The sequence below is a fragment of the Electrophorus electricus genome, unplaced genomic scaffold (genome assembly GCF_041902795.1).
Source record: "Electrophorus electricus isolate QZ-2024a unplaced genomic scaffold, ASM4190279v1 Scaffold84, whole genome shotgun sequence".
Taxonomy (NCBI): domain Eukaryota; kingdom Metazoa; phylum Chordata; class Actinopteri; order Gymnotiformes; family Gymnotidae; genus Electrophorus; species Electrophorus electricus.
In genome coordinates, this window is record NW_027658801.1 from 12,501 (window position 1) to 25,000 (window position 12,500).

At 52.2% G+C, this 12,500-nt stretch overlaps 1 non-coding gene across 1 annotated transcript; it reads right to left on the reverse strand.

Annotated features, from left to right (window-relative positions):
- Positions 1–74: 74 nt before the first annotated feature.
- On the reverse strand, positions 75–1,913 carry LOC145656630 (18S ribosomal RNA). The gene has a single exon (XR_014122233.1). It is a non-coding gene; the product is annotated as an 18S ribosomal RNA (ribosomal RNA).
- Between the last annotated feature and the right edge of the window lie 10,587 nt (positions 1,914–12,500).

Genomic DNA, 12,500 nt, shown 5'->3' on the forward strand with positions numbered 1-12,500 from the left:
CCTGGGCCCCGACGCGGGGGGACGGCGAAGTCGAGGGGGTCGGGAGAGGAGGCACGCCGGACAGCGTTACCCGTTAATGATCCTTTCGCAGGTTCACCTACGAAAACCTTGTTACGACTTTTACTTCCTCTAGATAGTCAAGTTTGATCGACTTCTCGGCGCTCCGCCAAGGCCCGCGAGGAGCCCCGGCGGGGCCGATCCGAGGACCTCACTAAACCATCCGATCGGTAGTAGCGACGGGCGGTGTGTACAAAGGGCAGGGACTTAATCAACGCGAGCTTATGACCCGCGCTTACTGGGAATTCCTCGTTCATGGGGAATAATTGCAATCCCCAGTCCCCATCACGAATGGGGTTCAGCGGATTACCCGCACCTCTCGGTGTAGGGTAGGCACACGCTGATCCAACCATTGTGGCGCGCGTGCAGCCCCGGACATCTAAGGGCATCACAGACCTGTTATTGCTCCATCTCGCGTGGCTGAACGCCACTTGTCCCTCTAAGAAGTTTGACGCCGACCGCGGAGGGCCGCGTAACTATTTAGCATGCCGGAGTCTCGTTCGTTATCGGAATTAACCAGACAAATCGCTCCACCAACTAAGAACGGCCATGCACCACCACCCACAGAATCGAGAAAGAGCTATCAATCTGTCAATCCTTTCCGTGTCCGGGCCGGGTGAGGTTTCCCGTGTTGAGTCAAATTAAGCCGCAGGCTCCACTCCTGGTGGTGCCCTTCCGTCAATTCCTTTAAGTTTCAGCTTTGCAACCATACTCCCCCCGGAACCCACAGACTCGTGGTTTCCCTCACGCTGCCCGGCGGGTCATGGGAATAACGCCGCCGGATCGCGGGTCGGCATAGTTTACGGTCGGAACTACGACGGTATCTGATCGTCTTCGAACCTCCGACTTTCGTTCTTGATTAATGAAAACATTCTTGGCAAATGCTTTCGCTTTCGTCCGTCTTGCGCCGGTCCAAGAATTTCACCTCTAGCGGCGCAATACGAATGCCCCCGGCCGTCCCTCTTAATCATGGCCCTGGTTCAGGAAACCCACAAAATAGAACCGGAGTCCTATTCCATTATTCCTAGCTCAGGTATTCAGGCGAGAAGCGGGCCCGCTTTGAACACTCTAATTTTTTCAAAGTAAACGCTCCGAGCCCCGTCCGGACACCCAGCCAAGGGCATCCGGGGGGCACCGGGAGACAGGGTCTGAGACAGGCGGTGGCACGCCTCGCGGCGGACCGCCAGCCCACTCCCGACATCCAACTACGAGCTTTTTAACTGCAGCAACTTTAATATACGCTATTGGAGCTGGAATTACCGCGGCTGCTGGCACCAGACTTGCCCTCCAATGGGTCCTCACCCATGGGTTTAGGATACGCTCATTCCGATTACAGGGCCTCGAAAGAGACCTGTATCGTTATTTTTCGTCACTACCTCCCCGTGTCGGGAATGGGTAATTTGCGCGCCTGCTGCCTTCCTTGGATGTGGTAGCCGTTTCTCAGGCTCCCTCTCCGGAATCGAACCCTGATTCCCCGTTACCCGTGGTCACCATGGTAGCCGACTATGGTACCATCGAAAGTTGATAGGGCAGACATTCGAATGAGACGTCGCCGCCGCGGAGGGCGCGCGATCGGCCCGAGGTTATCTAGAGTCACCAAAGCGGCCGGGGGGCCCGAGCCCCCCGGATGGGTTTTGGGTCTGATAAATGCACGCATCCCCCGAAGGGTCAGCGCTCGTTTGCATGTATTAGCTCTAGAATTACCACAGTTATCCGAGTAACGTGTGGAGCGATCAAAGGAACCATAACTGATTTAATGAGCCATTCGCAGTTTCACTGTACCGGCCGTGTGCACTTAGACCTGCATGGCTTAATCTTTGAGACAAGCATATGTTACTGGCAGGATCAACCAGGTAGTTTGCACCGTGGTCTGGGATGAACCACGAGTGACATCCGCCTCCCCTTCCGGGGGCTAGGAAGCAGCGGGTTGTAAGTGCGTGCGCCGTCAGGTCCAGACGCCATACAGGGCTACCCAGGACAGCTTCCGCGGCCAGTGTAAACGTGCTCGCGCACCGCCCTCTGGCCTTCGGACGCCGACCTCTCACCTTGATGCAAAGCTGTCCCATCCGGTCATGCCCGCACCGTACCCCGTCCACCTCCTCCGGAGGTGCGGACGGCCGACTCCAGGTGCTTTCGGCGTTCCCTCTCTTCACGCCGTTTTGATTTTCGTGGGCCGCTGGTGGGGGGACAAGGGAAAGACCTCGTCGAATTCCCTCCCCCCTAGCCTCGCTCAACCTACGTTTCGTGATGTAACCAAGAAGAGTGATTCGTGGGCCCAGGTAGGTTTGAAGAGGAGGCCAACAAAGCAGGGCACTCCCTTCCTCCCAAACCACAGACACCAGTATAGGACAACTGAGTAGACAGACTGGCCGTCTGAGTCTCCCCCAGAGAGTTCTGGGATGGGTTACAAATAACCCCCACCCCCCATCAGAGGCTTGACCCGCTAGAACCAGGGAGGATCTGTCAAAACCGCTCTCCACATCAGAAGTTCTGGATCAGCCGGGGCTGGTCGGCAGACGTCCACCTAAGGCCGTGGCCTAACCCCGTGTGGGGGGATAGCGCTCGCACCCGTACACGTGGACACCCGCTCGTCAAATGGCTGGCTCCTCACTTACCGTAGGGGGAATGGTTTGCCTACCCCTGGCGGGTCTGGTACTCCACTCTACCAAACAAGGAAGCAACACACCAATAGACCCCTGCAACACCGGGCAGCTTTGGGCAGTGTCACTACACTCCTCCTTGTTCTTCACGTTCCTTCCGTGGTGATTTTTTTTTTTTTTTCGTGGCCATTGCCGTGCATGGCTTCCCCATCGCTTTGCATGCTCTCCATTGCCTCGTGCTGCTTCACCATTGGTCTCACCTGGAGACCGAAGCCGCTCTCCCAGTAACCCGATGGTACCTGGCCAGAAAACCCCGTGCCCGATTTCATCTAGGACAAGGGCCAAACCACAGACCGTGCCCGTCCAGGGTCAACCCCTGGTCGGACAGGCCTGGTGGGTCGATACCATGGATGTGGCAGGCCGACGAGAATCCACTGGTACATTTACAAACACGCCCACCCTGGTGGCATGGCTGTACGACCCATCGTCGAAGCACGCTGCGGCGGACTGAGCCATTGGATCCAGTTGCCTGGGCGTACACTCAGCCCAACAGACGCACTCGGGTCGGGGAGAGCAAAGCAGACTGTGTGCCTGGATGTGCCCACTTCCATAGGGGAATCGGCATGATGGTTCACTTAACCCGAGGAGGGCTCCCCTCGCGGGATAAGCACCCCCCTCGGGGGATGGGGGGGGGGGGGGCATCCAGAGCACACCACTTTCCGGTAGGGGACAGGCGTTTGATCATGTGTCCGAGGGAGAGCTCCCCTTGCCGGCCGAACACCCCTCGGACTCCCCTTGGGCTTCCAGAGAACGCCACTGGATGAATTTAGTGCTTGGACCCCATTGATTCTCTTTGCTCTCCCATATACCCGACGGGACCTATTTGCAAAACCCCGTGCCAACCAGACCTCCAGGAAGGGGGCTGGCGGCTAACCATGCCCAGCAGGGTGCACCCTGGTCGGACACTTTGGGAGGGTCGAGAGCCTGGAAGTGCCACCCGGGGGAGTAATTCTGATTTCCGTTTTAATGCACTCAGGGACAGCCCGAGGACCTCTGTAGTGCACCTGAGGCGGACTGAGCCGTCGGGTCCAGGGGTCTGGAGTTCGGAACCTCCAGGGTTCACCTGGCTGTTCTCTTAGCCCGGCAGGGTGCACCCTGGTCGGACACTTTGGGAGGGTCGAGAGCCTGGATGTGCCACCCCGACGAGTAATGAGTTTTCCCTTCGTATCTCTTCCGGACCAGGTCCGATTCGCACGAAACTCGCTGGGCATGGCCAGGAGCGCCCCCTGCTGCCCACGCCACCGTCCCCGCGCTTCTACTCCCGAGGGCCGAGGAGACAGCGAAGCGTGGGTCGGGTCGCCTGCTTCCAGGGTCTCCCTGGTACTCTCCAGTCTCCCGAGTCCATCGGGTCCGACCTCGTATTTTTAGCCCAGACGGGGAATGAGAAAGGGGCCCCCGACCGCCCGAGGGCGGGCGCTCGCTTCTCAGCCTAGGAACGTCCGATTCCCACGAAACTTTTACGCCAGACGTTCCTGGCAGCGAGCGCGTTCAAAGGTGACCCGCGCTGCTTCTCTCCTCCCAAGGGCCGAAGAGATATTCGTCTTCAAACCCGACCGGCCCTGTGTTTGCCGCCCCGGCGGTTTTAAAAAATCATAGCGTAAAAACGGTGGGTGCGCTTCGCCTGCCGCTTGGACAGCGTTAAACGGCAGCCCCGGCTCTTTCCAAAGGGCCCTCAACCGACTTTCTGCTCCCAAGGAGCCCAGAGATATGAAACCGAAAAATCAAAACCCCGTGCCAACCAGACCTCCAGGAAGGGGGCTGGCGGCTAACCATGCCCGGCAGGGTGCACCCTGGTCGGACGCTTTGGGAGGGTCGAGAGCCTGGATGTGCCACCCCGACGAGTAATGAGTTTTCCCTTCGTATCTCTTCCGGACCAGGTCCGATTCGCACGAAACTCGCTGGGCATGGCCAGGAGCGCCCCCTGCTGCCCACGCCACCGTCCCCGCGCTTCTACTCCCGAGGGCCGAGGAGACAGCGAAGCGTGGGTCGGGTCGCCTGCTTCCAGGGTCTCCCTGGTACTCTCCAGTCTCCCGAGTCCATCGGGTCCGACCTCGTATTTTTAGCCCAGACGGGGAATGAGAAAGGGGCCCCCGACCGCCCGAGGGCGGGCGCTCGCTTCTCAGCCTAGGAACGTCCGATTCCCACGAAACTTTTACGCCAGACGTTCCTGGCAGCGAGCGCGTTCAAAGGTGACCCGCGCTGCTTCTCTCCTCCCAAGGGCCGAAGAGATATTCGTCTTCAAACCCGACCGGCCCTGTGTTTGCCGCCCCGGCGGTTTTAAAAAATCATAGCGTAAAAACGGTGGGTGCGCTTCGCCTGCCGCTTGGACAGCGTTAAACGGCAGCCCCGGCTCTTTCCAAAGGGCCCTCAACCGACTTTCTGCTCCCAAGGAGCCCAGAGATATGAAACCGATAAATCAAAACCCCGTGCCAACCAGACCTCCAGGAAGGGGGCTGGCGGCTAACCATGCCCGGCAGGGTGCACCCTGGTCGGACGCTTTGGGAGGGTCGAGAGCCTGGATGTGCCACCCCGACGAGTAATGAGTTTTCCCTTCGTATCTCTTCCGGACCAGGTCCGATTCGCACGAAACTCGCTGGGCATGGCCAGGAGCGCCCCCTGCTGCCCAGGCCTGGCTCTGGGCCTGGGCACACTTCATTCACTTTGTACCTTTAAATCATACTACTACTACTACTACTACCACCAGAATTCCAGGGCCAAGAGGTCACACAGTCATACACAGCAAAGTAGCTCTGGGCCTGGGCACACTTCAAGAAGTTTGTCCCTTTATATAAGCCTAGAAATAGACTTCCAGGCCCAAGAGTTCAAACACATTCATGCCCAGCAAAGTAGCTCTGGGCCTGGGCACACTTCAATCACTTTGTGCCTTTAAATCATACTACTACTACCAGACTTCCAGGCCCAAGAGGTCAAACACAGTCATGCCCAGCAAAGTAGCTCTGGGCCTGGGCACACTTCATTCACTTTGTGCCTTTAAATCATACTACTACTACCACCAGAATTCCAGGGCCAAGAGGTCACACAGTCATACACAGCAAAGTAGCTCTGGGCCTGGGCACACTTCAAGAAGTTTGACCCTTTATATAAGCCTAGAAATAGACTTCCAGAGCCAAGAGGTCAAACACAGTCATGCACAGCAAAGTAGCTCTGGGCCTGGGCACACTTCAAGCACTTTGTGCCTTTAAATCATACTACTACTACTACTACTACTACTACTACTACTACTACTACCAGACTTCCAGGCCCAAGAGTTCAAACACATTCATGCCCAGCAAAGTAGCTCTGGGCCTGGGCACACTTCATTCACTTTGTGCCTTTAAATCATACTACTACTACCACCAGACTTCCAGGGCCAAGAGGTCAACCACAGTCATGCACAGCAAAGTAGCTCTGGGCCTGGGCACACTTCAAGATGTTTGACCCTTTATATAAGCCTAGAAATAGACTTCCAGGCCCAAGAGTTCAAACACATTCATGCCCAGCAAAGTAGCTCTGGGCCTGGGCACACTTCAATCACTTTGTGCCTTTAAATCATACTACTACTACCACCAGACTTCCAGGCCCAAGAGGTCAAACACAGTCATGCCCAGCAAAGTAGCTCTGGGCCTGGGCACACTTCAATCACTTTGTGCCTTTAAATCATACTACTACTACCAGACTTCCAGGCCCAAGAGTTCAAACACATTCATGCCCAGCAAAGTAGCTCTGGGCCTGGGCACACTTCAAGATGTTTGACCCTTTATATAAGCCTAGAAATAGACTTCCAGAGCCAAGAGGTCAAACACAGTCATGCCCAGCAAAGTAGCTCTGGGCCTGGGCACACTTCAATCACTTTGTGCCTTTAAATCATACTACTACTACCAGACTTCCAGGCCCAAGAGTTCAAACACATTCATGCCCAGCAAAGTAGCTCTGGGCCTGGGCACACTTCAAGATGTTTGACCCTGTATATAAGCCTAGAAATAGACTTCCAGAGCCAAGAGGTCAAACACAGTCATGCCCAGCAAAGTAGCTCTGGGCCTGGGCACACTTCATTCACTTTGTGCCTTTAAATCATACTACTACTACCAGACTTCCAGGCCCAAGAGTTCAAACACATTCATGCCCAGCAAAGTAGCTCTGGGCCTGGGCACACTTCAATCACTTTGTGCCTTTAAATCATACTACTACTACCAGACTTCCAGGCCCCAGAGGTCAAACACAGTCATGCCCAGCAAAGTAGCTCTGGGCCTGGGCACACTTCAAGAAGTTTGACCCTTTATATAAGCCTAGAAATAGACTTCCAGAGCCAAGAGGTCAAACACAGTCATGCACAGCAAAGTAGCTCTGGGCCTGGGCACACTTCATTCACTTTGTGCCTTTAAATCATACTACTACTACCACCAGACTTCCAGGCCCAAGAGGTCAAACACATTCATGCCCAGCAAAGTAGCTCTGGGCCTGGGCACACTTCAATCACTTTGTGCCTTTAAATCATACTACTACTACCAGACTTCCAGGCCCAAGAGGTCAAACACAGTCATGCCCAGCAAAGTAGCTCTGGGCCTGGGCACACTTCAATCACTTTGTGCCTTTAAATCATACTACTACTACCAGACTTCCAGGCCCAAGAGTTCAAACACATTCATGCCCAGCAAAGTAGCTCTGGGCCTGGGCACACTTCAAGATGTTTGACCCTGTATATAAGCCTAGAAATAGACTTCCAGAGCCAAGAGGTCAAACACAGTCATGCCCAGCAAAGTAGCTCTGGGCCTGGGCACACTTCATTCACTTTGTGCCTTTAAATCATACTACTACTACCAGACTTCCAGGCCCAAGAGTTCAAACACATTCATGCCCAGCAAAGTAGCTCTGGGCCTGGGCACACTTCAATCACTTTGTGCCTTTAAATCATACTACTACTACCAGACTTCCAGGCCCCAGAGGTCAAACACAGTCATGCCCAGCAAAGTAGCTCTGGGCCTGGGCACACTTCAAGAAGTTTGACCCTTTATATAAGCCTAGAAATAGACTTCCAGAGCCAAGAGGTCAAACACAGTCATGCACAGCAAAGTAGCTCTGGGCCTGGGCACACTTCATTCACTTTGTGCCTTTAAATCATACTACTACTACCACCAGACTTCCAGGCCCAAGAGGTCAAACACATTCATGCCCAGCAAAGTAGCTCTGGGCCTGGGCACACTTCAATCACTTTGTGCCTTTAAATCATACTACTACTACCAGACTTCCAGGCCCAAGAGGTCAAACACAGTCATGCCCAGCAAAGTAGCTCTGGGCCTGGGCACACTTCAATCACTTTGTGCCTTTAAATCATACTACTACTACCAGACTTCCAGGCCCAAGAGTTCAAACACATTCATGCCCAGCAAAGTAGCTCTGGGCCTGGGCACACTTCAAGATGTTTGACCCTGTATATAAGCCTAGAAATAGACTTCCAGAGCCAAGAGGTCAAACACAGTCATGCCCAGCAAAGTAGCTCTGGGCCTGGGCACACTTCATTCACTTTGTGCCTTTAAATCATACTACTACTACCAGACTTCCAGGCCCAAGAGTTCAAACACATTCATGCCCAGCAAAGTAGCTCTGGGCCTGGGCACACTTCAATCACTTTGTGCCTTTAAATCATACTACTACTACCAGACTTCCAGGCCCCAGAGGTCAAACACAGTCATGCCCAGCAAAGTAGCTCTGGGCCTGGGCACACTTCAAGAAGTTTGACCCTTTATATAAGCCTAGAAATAGACTTCCAGAGCCAAGAGGTCAAACACAGTCATGCCCAGCAAAGTAGCTCTGGGCCTGGGCACACTTCATTCACTTTGTACCTTTAAATCATACTACTACTACCAGACTTCCAGGCCCAAGACGTCAAACACAGTCATGCCCAGCAAAGTAGCTCTGGGCCTGGGCACACTTCATTCACTTTGTACCTTTAAATCATACTACTACTACTACTACTACTACTACTACTACTACTACTACTACCAGACTTCCAGGCCCAAGAGTTCAAACACATTCATGCCCAGCAAAGTAGCTCTGGGCCTGGGCACACTTCAATCACTTTGTGCCTTTAAATCATACTACTACTACCACCAGACTTCCAGGCCCAAGAGGTCAAACACAGTCATGCCCAGCAAAGTAGCTCTGGGCCTGGGCACACTTCAATCACTTTGTGCCTTTAAATCATACTACTACTACCAGACTTCCAGGCCCAAGAGTTCAAACACATTCATGCCCAGCAAAGTAGCTCTGGGCCTGGGCACACTTCAATCACTTTGTGCCTTTAAATCATACTACTACTACCAGACTTCCAGGCCCCAGAGGTCAAACACAGTCATGCCCAGCAAAGTAGCTCTGGGCCTGGGCACACTTCAAGAAGTTTGACCCTTTATATAAGCCTAGAAATAGACTTCCAGAGCCAAGAGGTCAAACACAGTCATGCACAGCAAAGTAGCTCTGGGCCTGGGCACACTTCATTCACTTTGTGCCTTTAAATCATACTACTACTACCACCAGACTTCCAGGCCCAAGAGGTCAAACACATTCATGCCCAGCAAAGTAGCTCTGGGCCTGGGCACACTTCAATCACTTTGTGCCTTTAAATCATACTACTACTACCAGACTTCCAGGCCCAAGAGGTCAAACACAGTCATGCCCAGCAAAGTAGCTCTGGGCCTGGGCACACTTCAATCACTTTGTGCCTTTAAATCATACTACTACTACCAGACTTCCAGGCCCAAGAGTTCAAACACATTCATGCCCAGCAAAGTAGCTCTGGGCCTGGGCACACTTCAAGATGTTTGACCCTGTATATAAGCCTAGAAATAGACTTCCAGAGCCAAGAGGTCAAACACAGTCATGCCCAGCAAAGTAGCTCTGGGCCTGGGCACACTTCATTCACTTTGTGCCTTTAAATCATACTACTACTACCAGACTTCCAGGCCCAAGAGTTCAAACACATTCATGCCCAGCAAAGTAGCTCTGGGCCTGGGCACACTTCAATCACTTTGTGCCTTTAAATCATACTACTACTACCAGACTTCCAGGCCCCAGAGGTCAAACACAGTCATGCCCAGCAAAGTAGCTCTGGGCCTGGGCACACTTCAAGAAGTTTGACCCTTTATATAAGCCTAGAAATAGACTTCCAGAGCCAAGAGGTCAAACACAGTCATGCCCAGCAAAGTAGCTCTGGGCCTGGGCACACTTCATTCACTTTGTACCTTTAAATCATACTACTACTACCAGACTTCCAGGCCCAAGACGTCAAACACAGTCATGCCCAGCAAAGTAGCTCTGGGCCTGGGCACACTTCATTCACTTTGTACCTTTAAATCATACTACTACTACTACTACTACTACTACTACTACTACTACTACTACCAGACTTCCAGGCCCAAGAGTTCAAACACATTCATGCCCAGCAAAGTAGCTCTGGGCCTGGGCTCACTTCAATCACTTTGTGCCTTTAAATCATACTACTACTACCAGACTTCCAGGCCCAAGAGTTCAAACACATTCATGCCCAGCAAAGTAGCTCTGGGCCTGGGCACACTTCAAGATGTTTGACCCTTTATATAAGCCTAGAAATAGACTTCCAGGCCCAAGAGGTCAAACACAGTCATGCCCAGCAAAGTAGCTCTGGGCCTGGGCACACTTCATTCACTTTGTACCTTTAAATCATACTACTACTACTACTACTACTACTACTACTACTACTACTACTACTACCAGACTTCCAGGCCCAAGAGGTCAAACACAGTCATGCCCAGCAAAGTAGCTCTGGGCCTGGGCACACTTCATTCACTTTGTGCCTTTAAATCATACTACTACTACCACCAGAATTCCAGGGCCAAGAGGTCACACAGTCATACACAGCAAAGTAGCTCTGGGCCTGGGCACACTTCAAGAAGTTTGACCCTTTATATAAGCCTAGAAATAGACTTCCAGGCCCAAGAGGTCAAACACAGTCATGCCCAGCAAAGTAGCTCTGGGCCTGGGCACACTTCATTCACTTTGTACCTTTAAATCATACTACTACTACTACTACTACTACTACTACTACTACCAGACTTCCAGGCCCAAGAGGTCAAACACAGTCATGCCCAGCAAAGTAGATCTGGGCCTGGGCACACTTCAAGAAGTTTGACCCTTTATATAAGCCTAGAAATAGACTTTCAGGCCCAAGAGGTCAAACACAGTCATGCCCAGCAAAGTAGCTGTGGGCCTGGGCACACTTCATTCACTTTGTACCTTTAAATCATACTACTACTACTACTACTACTACTACTACTACTACTACTACTACTACCAGACTTCCAGGCCCAAGAGTTCAAACACATTCATGCCCAGCAAAGTAGCTCTGGGCCTGGGCACACTTCAAGATGTTTGACCCTTTATATAAGCCTAGAAATAGACTTCCAGAGCCAAGAGGTCAAACACAGTCATGCCCAGCAAAGTAGCTCTGGGCCTGGGCACACTTCAATCACTTTGTGCCTTTAAATCATACTACTACTACCAGACTTCCAGGCCCAAGAGTTCAAACACATTCATGCCCAGCAAAGTAGCTCTGGGCCTGGGCACACTTCAAGATGTTTGACCCTGTATATAAGCCTAGAAATAGACTTCCAGAGCCAAGAGGTCAAACACAGTCATGCCCAGCAAAGTAGCTCTGGGCCTGGGCACACTTCATTCACTTTGTACCTTTAAATCATACTACTACTACCAGACTTCCAGGCCCAAGACGTCAAACACAGTCATGCCCAGCAAAGTAGCTCTGGGCCTGGGCACACTTCATTCACTTTGTACCTTTAAATCATACTACTACTACTACTACTACTACTACTACTACTACTACTACTACCAGACTTCCAGGCCCAAGAGTTCAAACACATTCATGCCCAGCAAAGTAGCTCTGGGCCTGGGCACACTTCAATCACTTTGTGCCTTTAAATCATACTACTACTACCACCAGACTTCCAGGCCCAAGAGGTCAAACACAGTCATGCCCAGCAAAGTAGCTCTGGGCCTGGGCACACTTCAATCACTTTGTGCCTTTAAATCATACTACTACTACCAGACTTCCAGGCCCAAGAGTTCAAACACATTCATGCCCAGCAAAGTAGCTCTGGGCCTGGGCACACTTCAATCACTTTGTGCCTTTAAATCATACTACTACTACTACCACCAGACTTCCAGACCCAAGAGGTCAAACACAGTCATGCCCAGCAAAGTAGCTCTGGGCCTGGGCACACTTCAATCACTTTGTGCCTTTAAATCATACTACTACTACCAGACTTCCAGGCCCAAGAGTTCAAACACATTCATGCCCAGCAAAGTAGCTCTGGGCCTGGGCACACTTCAAGATGTTTGACCCTGTATATAAGCCTAGAAATAGACTTCCAGAGCCAAGAGGTCAAACACAGTCATGCACAGCAAAGTAGCTCTGGGCCTGGGCACACTTCATTCACTTTGTGCCTTTAAATCATACTACTACTACCAGACTTCCAGGCCCAAGAGTTCAAACACATTCATGCCCAGCAAAGTAGCTCTGGGCCTGGGCACACTTCAATCACTTTGTGCCTTTAAATCATACTACTACTACCAGACTTCCAGGCCCCAGAGGTCAAACACAGTCATGCCCAGCAAAGTAGCTCTGGGCCTGGGCACACTTCAAGAAGTTTGACCCTTTATATAAGCCTAGAAATAGACTTCCAGAGCCAAGAGGTCAAACACAGTCATGCCCAGCAAAGTAGCTCTGGGCCTGGGCAC